This window comes from Sebastes fasciatus, chromosome 21, assembly GCF_043250625.1.
Source record: "Sebastes fasciatus isolate fSebFas1 chromosome 21, fSebFas1.pri, whole genome shotgun sequence".
Lineage (NCBI taxonomy): Eukaryota > Metazoa > Chordata > Actinopteri > Perciformes > Sebastidae > Sebastes > Sebastes fasciatus.
In genome coordinates this window covers 5,919,212-5,931,959 of record NC_133815.1, presented here as the reverse complement: position 1 = coordinate 5,931,959, position 12,748 = coordinate 5,919,212, and the positions used below count along the sequence as shown (strand labels likewise).

General features: G+C 40.7%; 1 protein-coding gene across 6 annotated transcripts in view; it reads left to right on the top strand.

Moving 5' to 3' along the window:
* The window catches only part of LOC141759679 (RALY RNA binding protein like), a 111,537-nt gene that overhangs the window by 82,829 nt on the left and 15,960 nt on the right, over positions 1-12,748 (top strand). The window lies entirely within an intron of this gene.

Genomic DNA, 12,748 nt, shown 5'->3' with positions numbered 1-12,748 from the left:
TTATGAAACAACAACACGGACGCTCTGTAGTCTGAACCAAGACGGCAAACTTTATTACCCCTTTTGAACTTGACAAAGGCAGTTCAGATCAGATCCACTCCTTCCATTCTTACTTTTCACAATAAAAGCCCATAAACATATGATATTCGCTGGTGAGTATTTAGCATTTTTCGTGTCATTTATCTGTCACGCCCCCGGTGTGTAAAGGCCTTCAGGGGTGTAAATCAGAAGTTTCATCACGACACAATGTCTCATCGATTCTTTGGACGATATGGTATTTGCAGATATCACAAAGTCTGCCACGATACGATTGTGATCCAATTCAGGGGATCGATATTAGACAATATCATATCCCTATTTAGCACACTCTTTTACATTTATATAAATTCACAAGAAGCAACTAATATATGATTTGACAATATTATTGTCTGGCTCTGTAGGAAGAAGGTGCTCTTAGACGGAAATGGTGACACAGACGTGCCATGGGAATTTCAAAATAAAGGCGCATCTTAAAGGGTAACCTTTTCAACCTGGACCCTATTTTCCCATATAAGTGAGTAATGGGGACAAACATTTTAGAAATTGGTCCAGTATTGAGGAATAACGCTAAAATCGGCAGCCGCGAAACAAACTGCGAGGGCAAGTGAGCAGCATCAATGTAATGTTACGTCGTAATGTTAAAAGTGATTGTTTTTGCCACTGACAGGCTCAGATTGCTATTATAAGTGTCTGACAGCATTATGGAAAGGAGCCTACATTGTAATAAAACCTTTTTCTTACCTTTCTCTTGATCTGGTCTGTTTGTTATTGTGACCGAGTCCCGCTCAAGGAAAAGTCTCGTTGTGAAATCTGAATATCCGTATACTCTGAATCAAATAAATACAAGCGGCTATCGAATTCAAAGACCTCAGCCACATTGTGGAAATCATCTAAATATTCAACCATGACATTGAAACATCTTTTAGATAACACTTAGCTACTCTTTCTGTACTCAAACACAACAAACATTCACATTTCCATCATGGATGTAATCCACTGTTGTCTTTGGCAACACGTCACCTCGCCAGATTTCAGAACGATGTAATGTTGTCAGACACTTAAAATAACAATCAGAGCCTGTCACAGCAAAAACAAGCACTTTTAGTGGATGGAAAAGACGGTGCCAGCTTTCCCCCAATAGCTCTCGCTCAATACTGGAACAATTTCAAAAATTGTTGTTCCTGTTACTCACTTGGACACAAAGACATGGGGAAATGAGGTCCTGGTTGAAAAATGCTAAAGTTACCCTTCAAAGATGATGATATGTATCAATGTTTTCACTTTGCATTGACAGTATTGGATTGTAGATCACTGAATTGATGTATCGTTACATCCCTGCTGATTATCAACGTGATTGTTTCTCAGAGGAAACACTTGTTACTGCCACTGACTGTGAGGTGTTTGTTTTCATGCCTCACTCCCCTTAAGTTAAGCTTCTCCACCTCGCCATGTTCAGACGCCCGAATCGTCCGCTTCCTGAAGTGCATCATTGTTGACTTGTGTGAGACGGCTCGCTGGGTTTTACAGGTCACACAGAGGGATGTGATCTCAAACCGATGCCATGCCTTTTATCTGTTCTGCCGGTGCCTGAAGGGGGCCGCGGATTATGAGCTGATCCCCTCGGACTCCGGTCCAGGCACCGAGGCAGAGCAGGCACACTGACGACGGAGAGATGCTCCGGTTTTGTAATGGGATGTTCACTGAGATGTTGTAGTCACATATCATAAAATGGCTGTTTAGTGAACTCTGGTCTGTATTATAGAGTGGAAGGATGGAAGGCAGATGGGATTTTTAAAGCATCGTTGTCAAACCAGGGAAGAGGATGAGTTTAGAAAATTCTTACAATATAGAAGTAGACATGAATCCGCAACTATTTTGACCATTTATTTTTAATTAGTTTCATTCTTTTAAGCAAAAATGCCCCAAAAAGTCAGTGACTCCAGCCTCTCAAATGGCAACATTTACTGGTTTTCCTAGTTTTCTATGATGTAAAACTAAATGTCTTTGGGTTTTGTACAGTTGGTTGGACAAAACAAGCAATTTGAAGATGTCAACTTGGGTGTTTGGTTCATATTCAATAGATTACAAATTGGCAGGTGATAACAAAAACAATCATTAGTTGAAGCCCTACAACAATGTGCCATTCAGTGTTCATTTTGCTTGCTATTTTAGATTTAGTCTTAATCTTACGACGAAAATGCTTACTAGTTTTAGTCACCGAAAAGTAATTTGATTTTGGTTAAAATGTTTTCTCTCTTAATTTTGTCAGCTATTTTTTAATTTATTCGTAGTCCTGTTTAGGTGTTAGGGTCAGATTATATCGAATATTTTTGTCACTTTAGTCAAACTTATTTCACATAAAATTGTATCTTATCGTGATCTGATGAAAAGGTTGTTTGAGACAGAGAGAGAGAGAGAGTGACAGAAAGATAGGCTAGAGAAAGTGGAACGTGACAAAGATAAAGAGAGATTTTGGTAAAGTTATTATGTTTTAAAACTACATTTTAGTCTTGTCTTTTATCGTCAATGATTTTGCATGTTTAATATCGTCACAGTTAGTGTTTAATGACGTTGGTGCTGTCTTGCCATCGCCTCGTCAAGGTCGTTGATGAACATATTTCGTCATAGTTTTCATTAACGAAATGAACACTGGTGCCATTAAAACCACAAAGAAAGAATTTCAAAAGTTTCTTCACTTCTCTTTACTTTTTTTTTAGTTTGGAAATAATTACTGAATTAATCAATTTCCCAACCGCAGTTTTGTTAATTGCTTAATCATTTAGCAAAACATACCAAACATTTGTTGTTTTGGAGTTGTCAAATATGAGCCTCTTCTCTGTTTTATATCATTGTAAAGTGAACCTCAACTCCGGGTTTTGGACTGATCTATTTTGAAGACTTCACCTCTGGGCTTTGGGAACTTGTGATTGACATCTGTGACATGTTGCTTCACTTTCTTACAGTCTTTTATAGATGAAACATTTTAATGTATTGTCTGAGAGTGAAGTGTCTGATTCAGCATGGAGCAAGAAGATCCACTGTGAACAGCTTATTTGATTTTAATTGACTCTGAGATTTTGGGGGAAATCTGTCAATTTAGTTGTCAGTCTGTATCTGCAATATGGCCTCTGTCAGTCCTTGGAGATATATCAGAGAAGCAAAGATGAAAGAAGTATCTTCTGGAGTATTATGATGCCCAGGGCTTCGCCTGCAGGTCATGATGTACAGCGCTGGACATTCGATACGACAACTCCTTCATCTCAGACCACCTGTCTTCCTCACAGACCGGTCCAGCTTCTCAAGGTGAAGCCAGATCTGAGACGAGTTTCCCACATCCCCTACCTGTCCCTCCTGCACGTCCATCACCTGCTTGATTCAGCTCCTTCACTCCCTTCTTGTGTCTGTGCTTTCGTCGCTCCCGCTGAGGAACAATTTACATGATTAGTTACTTTGTTCAATTAATTAAGCCGTTGCGGAGATTGCCGCCAGAGTTCCTCGTTCCACGAGGAGATGAACGGCAGCTCCCTCGGCGTCCCGCTCTCTTATTCTTTCTCTTTCTTTAATGTTTATCTCATCAAATAGACAGTTGGCGTTTGCGAGGAGAAAAACAATGAAACATTTGCTGGTTCTTAAATAGGAGGATTTTCTGCTTTTCTCTGTTTTATATTATTGTGGATTGAACCTCGTCTCTGGACTGAAGGTTGGACAAAACAGACTATTTTGAAGACTTCACCTTGGACTTTAAGAACTTGTGATTGGCATTTGTCACTCATGTTTTCAGTCTTTTATAGATTAAACATTACATGAATCATATTTTCCTTTTATAGATTATTCAGTAAAGAGAATAATACTTGGGATGTGGAGTTTATGACGGATATTTGATGGTTGTGCAGTGAAGTAATTCTCTGCATTTAGCAAAGTGAAGTATTTGAACATTATCCATTGCAAACTTCAGATAATAAAATCGAGCTGCTGAGACGCAGCCTTGTTTTGAGAAGAGATATTTGGAGCTCAACAAAAAAAGCGCCAGTGTGTTGAAGCTGGTGTCACCTTGAAAGTTGTTTTATACGGCGGCAGCAGCAGGAATGAAAGGCTTGGAATCTTAATTGTCTACTTACTCTTGCAGTACATTATTAAGTGCAACTCATGATGCACAAAATTAACTAACAAAGTAATAATGTGATGTTTCACATCGCTGTGCCTTTCATAATAACACCTTGAAGTAGGGGTGGATGATGTGGTACAGTATATGTAATATAGAGCTGCAACTAACTGACTGTTCTCTTGATTAATCAATTCATTGTTTTTGCTATATAAAATGTCAGAAATTAGTGAAAAATGCTCAATGTGACAACTTCAAATCGCTTGTTTTATCTGACCAACAGTCCAAAACTAAAATATATTTAAAGGATGGGTCCATCTGCGTTGTTTTCCATTTTTTTCAAATGGCATCGTCCACTCAGGTGAAATATTTTCACCGCTTTACCTCGCCATCAGACATCCCTTTCCGACGGGGAACTGAAGCCGTTATCTATTTTCTCTTCAAAGCCACCAGACTACATTCACAAAAACAGTAATTTTACCTCACAGAACACAAAAGTTGCTGGTCTACCGCTGCATCGATCGGATGGTTTGTATTATTGTGTGACCTTGAGATCTGAACGTGGCGTCCACAGCGGTACATTGCTGAGCTTCCATACCGTGTCTGCGTCTCCAAACTGGGAGCATGCCGACCGCCATTTAAGTTACTGTATGTAACGTTAATACGCTGACTATAAAGACGTATATACAGTATACTATCAGGTCATGTGGGGAAAAGTTTTAAGAAAGGCTTGGGAAAACTTGCATTTTGATGCTATAACATACATACTTTGAACAAAAGTTAAATGTTCAAATATTGCCAGAAAGCAGTTAATTGCTTCTCATCGATTTGCAACATTGCTCCCTTTGTCTTAATACCTTTACAACCAGAGATATTAAAGCAATACATCGTCTCGTGGTTTATATCATCATAACTTATAGTCCATTAAATGAAATGGCCCATGTAATGAACTTCTGATTGTGCCCTTACTTGATGCAAAAGAATTCTATGCGTCTAAAATTTTGAATTCAGACAAAGAAATGTAGAGAGACACTTCACTGCACCTTGAACTTCACGGTTCTCCTGAAGAGCCACGTTTGATGTTTGATCTTCAAGAAGAGCACCTTTGATATGCAGATAGCCTCTCGGGCGCCTCGCCACTCTTTTTTTTTATTAGACAACAGCCGTCCACAGCGTTGACCTGCTGTTGTTGAGAGGTGTCAGCAAAAAGGCTGTTTTTCTGCCGGTGTTGAGAGGGAAACGTAAATGGCTATTTCAGTGTGAAGGGACCGCAGTGCCACGCGACCTTGATTGAGGGCTACATTGCCACAGAAAAGTAAGAACAAGTCTGATTCAGTCTGGAGCTGGAAGATCTTCTGTGAGCGGCGTATTTGATTGTAATTCACTCTGAGATTTTGGGGAAATCTGTCAATTAAGTTGTCAGTTTATACCTGCAATATGACCTCTATCTTAAATATATATATATATATCAGAGAAGCAAAGATGAAAGACGTATCTGGAGTTTTATGATGCCCGGGGCCTCGCCTGCAGGTCATGATGCACAGCTCCGGGTATTTAATGCAGCAACTCCTTCACCTCAGAAGACGACCAAGCTGAAGCCGGAGCTGAGACGAGTTTCCCACATCCCCTACCTGTCCCTCCTGCACGTCCATCACCAGCTTGATTCAGCTCCTTCACTCCCTTCTTGTCTCTGTGCTTTCGTCGCTCCCGCTGAGGAACAATTTACATGATTAGTTACTTTGTTCAATTAATTAAGCCGTTGGGGAGATTGCCGCCAGAGTTTCTCGTTCCACGAGGAGATGATCGGCAGCTCCCTCCGCGTCCCGCTTTCTTATTCTTTCTCTTGCTTTTTAATGTTTATCTCATCAAATAGACAGTTGGCGTTTGTGTGTTCTTTCATTTCATTGTCCTCGCAAAGAGAAAAAAAGTGACAAATGTGTTGTAGAGCCATCAGCTCTTGTCTGAGGGGAATTTCCGCCTGTTTTTCGAAAAGAAAGGAACACATTTCTCATTTGTTGAAGGTCCTCGCTGATACGTCTGAAAGGGAGTTTATTGCAGTCATTCAACTGATCGCTGTGCTGCACGTCTGAGATATGACTCAAAGGGCGACATAGAAGCTTTTTAAGTAATCAGTGCTTTTGTACTTTGATGGCGACAGGGTGTTTTAGGTTAGCAAGACTGCCCTATAAATTAAATATCACAGGTTTCATCCCTTTGACTTAGCTGCATCACTAAACTTTAAGTGACATTTCTGTTCCAAAATTCTCTTTTAATGAGATCATCAATGCTTCTGAGCATAGAAATGTGGGGCTTCTGGATGATTTAATGATACTATTGGTTTACGCCATGGCCATCAGTTTTTAGGGTTGTCCCCGACCAAAGTAATTCTTAGTCAATATCGTCCCAGCTCTATCCGTTTGACATGACGGATGGCTCTAAATACTCCAATACCCATGAGCCTTAGCCACTGCTGCCATGGCCACTGCTATGGAGAAGAAGCCAATCAGAGGTGCTGGTGAACTCACAACACTTTGACGCAGAAATTGGATCAAAATACAGTGCCATTGTTGCCAAATTCATCCAGATTTGACCCATTATCTGAAACTAACTTTTAGTTACAGATTTTACCAGAATTGTATCCACTCTAGCCACCAAAGTGAGACATCTCAACAACTATTTAATGGATTGGCACAAAATTTAGTGCAGACATTGATGGTTCCCAGACAATGTACGCTAATGACTTTGGTGATCCACTGACTTTTCTTCTAGCAGCATCATCGACAGAAAACTAATGATAGAAAATGAACTTCTGGAATCCTAAATGGCCAAGATATCTTCCAACTCACAATGCAAATTTATTTCATAATGATGCAGTAGTATCTAAAAATGTTCTCGTGGGTAAAAAGCACCAATTGTCAATCCTAAAATATTGACTTATTATCAAAGCATTCTCTCAAACATATCATATCTATCAACCAACTCTACAGCAGCTAGTAAATGGCATGTTTGTTAGGAAAAGCCTGAATCCATACCTGTTTATTTTCAGTCCCAGACATATTCAAGGTGATAATGAACCCTTGTGAGTTGTTGTTTTGTCAATTATAGCTTCTGTGCTGCGCCACAGCAGGTGTTCAGACAGGTCATTTGCAGCAACAGAAACCAACTAAAAATCAGCTGTGTTTTGGTTGCTGTGTTTTCTGTAACTGCTGAGAGAGTTTGACATGCAAATTACTGCTTTTAGTGTGTTTTCAGCCGTATAGCTGGTTTAATTTGGTGTAGCTTTGGTCTAAGGAGCTTGTACCAAATTCCTGCTCTGGATGTTAATGGTATATTTATTAGTGAGTAAAGCAGTTTGAATGTTTTATCTTGATTATGACTGATGGACGTGGCTTAGACGATAGTCTTTATCACCACATTTTAAAGAAAAACCTGTGCAAAATGAGCTACTTGAACTGAATTGTCGTCATTCCAGAAACACAGAGTTGTAGTTGATGAGAACAGCACCTTACAGAAGAAATTGATTTTCAAGAATCTGCCCTTCGGTCCATCCACCAACACTCTGCCTACACTAATACAAAGAGCTTCTTTGGCTGTCGTGATACAATCTATCTGTCAATCCTTCGCTCTGACCTTGTGGTGACCCCTGCTACCTCTGAAGCCTTCAGCGATTAGCTGGTTTTCCCTCCTCTGTGAGAGGAAGAGAAAAGGTAGACTAAGGAGAAGGTAAGATTACAGTCTGATTTGTTGTGGCTTCAGCCGGAGCAGCAGGTTTTGTGGCTGCTCCAGTAGTTCGTTCATATTCCTTCCAGGAATATAAGGTGTCTTCCTGTTCCCTGCGTTCTCACAAGACTCACGTCTCCTTATGTTTTGGGGTCTTGTTGATTTTCACAGGAGTACTTTTCTCATCCCAGTGATTCCCCCGCAATATGTTGCCATATGGCTGAGTTTATAGCCTTGATTTATTCAAAACCTCAACTCATATTGCTCGGCTGCTATTCATCCCTCGCTAATGAAAGGAGGGGAGGAATGAGACTCGCAAAGCTTTCGTCGCCGGCGCGGGTGTCGGAATAGAAAAAGGCCCCACAGGTGATGCTCGGCACTGAAAAGTCTCATAATGAGCTTCCTCGGTGCACACAGAAAGACACAGGAAGAAGCACGGGACGTGAGAGAAAGTGACGGATGGCGAGGTGGGGCTAGATACGAGGGGAGGGAAGGTGAGGGAAGTGAGAGCAATGAAGACGGAAGAAAGAAGATGTTGAGAGATCGGGTGAGACCGAGGGCAGAACAGGAAGCATGAGCGAGAGTAGTCGGAGGGAGACAAGAGATGTAAGGCAACAAATGAGACCAATAAAACATATGGGCAGGCTGCTTCGAGGAGTCACGGATCCTTGTTTTCCTGACAGAGGAACACCGGTCTGCCCTCAGTGATTACTTACGCTCTGTGCCTCTGTCTTTCCACCGCAATCTACCTCCAGAACCTTTTCTCCCCCGGTTCCTCAGCCAATAACACTGTTACCTTTTAAATATTTATTCTGGCTTGTGTTTGTTTCAGTATCTATAGGCAGACACCCAGAAAAATCCAGCTCAAACATAACTATAAATAATTTCACGGCTGCAAAATTCAAATTGCATCATTTGTATGTCTACGCAGCTGCAAGGTCGAGCCCTTTTGTTTTATTCGCTGCCCAGACAGAGCAGTGCAACGGACCTTAAAACCTCCACCTCATCCCCGTCTGACCCAGCTGCAGATTCAGCAGCAGACACGGTACGAACCAATGTAAAAGAGGAGAATAAATGAATAAAGCACACAGATTTGGTCCCTGACCCGGGGTGCATCTCATTCATTCCAAACTTCCTTACACGTCCTTAGAGCTGCTCAGATACAAAGTGTTCTGCTAAAAGCTGCTTCAGAGATAATCCTTAACAGCATCTCTTGCAATTAGTTCCTCTTCGGCCCTTTTCACACAAACTGAAGTGATAAAATGAAAACATGCCACCCATGCTCATAAAATCCCATCTAAAGTAGTGTGCAAAGATTTTTTTTGAAGGAGGATGGCTGCCATGGCTGCTGGTAGCCATTATAATGTGCAACAATGCCTTTTGTTTTTATAAACACTTTTGTCTGAGAAAAACATGTTTCTGCTTTTAGATTAGTATTGAAACGATGAATACCCACAGTTTGGATGGATTGTTTTAGTCATTTATTTACTTTTTAATTAATATCTTTGACAGACAATCATACTGACTGTGTTATAGTATATCACACAGACACAGTCTTTGTTTTAGCCATGCAAAAAATTACAAACATTTACTGGTTTCAGCTTCTAACAGATGAAACCAAAATGTAATATCTTATGGATTTTGGTCACATTGTTAGGGACTTGTGTTGGGTATTTTTCACTATTTTCTGACACTATATAGACAACACATTCTGATACCAACTCGTCACATACGGCCGCTTTGTCACGCCCCTTGGCGTCTATTTACACTTAGGCAACAAAACCATTATAGTTAGGTTCGGGCTTAAAACTACTACGTTTGCAAAATTAAACTGAACGTTGTGAATACGGGAAACGAAATTTACAATTTTGTAAAACAGAAATGTGGAGAAAAAATTTTGATTTAAGAAGCCGGTAATAGCAAAAGTTTGGCTTTCCCATTGGAAGCGGACTTAAACGAATAATAATTAATTTTCTGTCCATCAAATAACAATCAAAAAACCTAACTTTTACCATGCTGAAATGTGATATTGATTGCTCCCGTGGACTCTCTTGAACTCTTGACTCAGACTTATCCTGATAGTATCAATCAAAGTGGGCTGAAGCTCTCCTCTGGCGGATGCAACACCTGCCAGCTTTAGGACAGAACAGCCAGGATTTGGCTCAACGGAGAATTGAACCAGATAGTAACACTGTCTGTGGTCAGAATTTTTAGATTGCTTGAACTTTTGGATGCCAATTATATTTAGCCGGATTGATGTGGGCTAATGAAAGGGTTGGCCTTCCTCTCCAAGTAAACCTTCAGGTTAATGAGCAAAATTCTTAATAATTATCTCCTAAATCAGCTTCATGGTCAATCCCAACAAGCACACACACACACTTAAACACTCATTTGGTCATGCAGCACTGCGTGAAAGGTCTGCGTTTTAGCATGTCTGAGTAGGCAGTATACAAACACACCAGGGTTTAATCCTATTTCTCATGAGAGCAGCCACTGGGAGAAAGAGGCCTGAAGCTTATTTTCACCCCAGTGAAGTTCCACTCGCAGGGACTTATTTGGAGGGGAAGGCGGGGGAGGAACAGTGCAGACGCATACATTATTTAAGCAAATGTGTATTGCTGAAAGGGACAAAATGATAGTGAGAACATGGCTGCATGCAAAAAACAACAACTTGTCAGTAAGTACCTTTTAAAGTGATCTATGTACCTATGAGGCTCTTAGCCGAGGCTAGGTTTGGGTTTTATCTCTCAGGGGCACCTTGTTGACTGGTATATTGTTCTCAGACTATAAATTGGCCCTCCTGAGTACCTCGCTGCATCCAAATCAGGCAGCAACCTCTGGTTCTGAGAAGTGAAGACAATGCTGAAGTGCCTTACACTTGCATTCTTTCTAACAGCCAGCAGGGGGCGACTCCTCTGGTTGCAAAAAGAAGTCTGATTGTATAGAAGTCTATGAGAAAATGAGCCTACTTCTCACTTGATTTATTACCTCAGTAAACATTATAAACATGAGTTTATGGTCTCAATCGTTAGTTTCAAGTCTTCTTCAATACAGCATGATGTTCATTTAGTAAATTATGGTCCCATTTAGAGTCAAATAGACCATAAAGCAGGGGATGCTTTAGGGCGTGGCTACCTTGTGATTGACAGGTCGCTACCATGCCGTTGTCCGGTCTGGGAGTTGTCCGTGTTTTCGTCTTAGAACTTTAACATTTGGTCGCTTGAAATTGTCTTATTCAGCATTCTGTTGTACTTCGCTCCACCCTCTCGTCTCACTTCTGTTTCCAAAAAACCAAGATGGCAACCAAAGAGTATAGATGCAAGGAGACGAAGCTCCGGTATATTTGTGCCGCCATTTTGGACTGAAAACGAATATTATATTTATAATATTTTATTGTTCAACACAGGCCATTTCGGTAGAATATGACAATATAATAGAAATGATTTAGTTTTACTTTTCTACGGCACTTTAGACGGACGTTTTCTGGCGTCTGGTAGTCGCTTTCAGTCCAAAATGACGGAAGCGTAGCTTTGCTGCTGGGCGCTGATGTTACAATGGAACAGACAATTGACTTTCACTTCTTGGCAATATATGTTCTTCGGGTGTACTTGGCTCCATCCTCTCGTATCACTACTGGTTCCAAAAAAAACAAGATGACGACGGCCAAAACCAAGACAAAAAGCTGAACTCAAGGCTTCAAAATTGTGGAAAAAAAACACAAAGACAATATATAGAAGAACAGATTATGGGATTTTGCTGACTTTTGGGCAGAAAGTCAAAAGCTTTTTCCTCACTTCAGGTGATCCATATTCTTCAGAATCCCCGGCGCCGTCTTTTTGTTGAGAATATTTGTATAGCTCATACCTGACCTCGGATATGGATGTGAGTGCTACTTTTAATACTAGAGCTCAGTTAAGTGTTATTCTCCTGCACCATCCTCTACTTGACATCATGGATATAGCTTCATGTCCACATCCATAAAGTTTACTGGACCCTTTTCCCTACCTATTGAGTGTTTTACTTTTGGACCGGCTGCTTGTTTTGACCCGCTGGCTCCTCTCCCGGAAGCCACTCAGACTGTTAACAAAACACAAGGACCTTGCAACACCCTTGGCAACGCACAGATAGCAGATTCTAAATATTCCGAATCGCTGACTGGCCCGGTCACAAAACTTTACACCTGATTTTACACAAAGAACCAACAGCCAGCTATAAATCAAAGCTTCCCGATCATCCGGCTTTTGTTGGAGTTCTTCCTTCGTATGCTGATTCTTTTTCATTGTTTTTATGCGTTCAAGGATCCTCTCCTGCCTCGCAACAAGAATTCTCATTTTGTAATCTTTCCAGTGCACGGTAGAAAGGTCTCCAGGCTTGCCTCAGAAAAAATTGGCTCTCGTAGTGCACCTTGACATTCGTGAATGTGTCCTGCAGTACTGCAGCTTTGTGTGTTGCTTATTTTAAATGTCTCATGAAAACGTTTTTTAGCACGGAGCTTCCAGAGAGCTTGAATTGATATTTTACTCTCTTTTATTATGGAGTAGTACTTTTATGCTCCCTTGTGCTCAGGCTGGGCTTTGAGCTATAATTCAGCACCATCATGAGCCGCCGCTCTGTTTGAGGGAAGGAAGTTGTTTCACTTTTATTAACACAGTTCTTTTAAATCAGGTTACTCTGCAGCGCCGGAAACAGCGGTGTTGGTAGTCATTGAATGAAATCCTATTAATAATACCCCTCATACTGTACGGTAATGTTCAGTAGAGAATATTCATGAATTCATATAAATGGTAACACTTTACCTTAACCCTCCTATTCAGCACTAATGAGCAGTATATAGATATCTCTTTGTGTTTCCATAAAACAGAAAATAATGTCAACAGCCATAAAAAA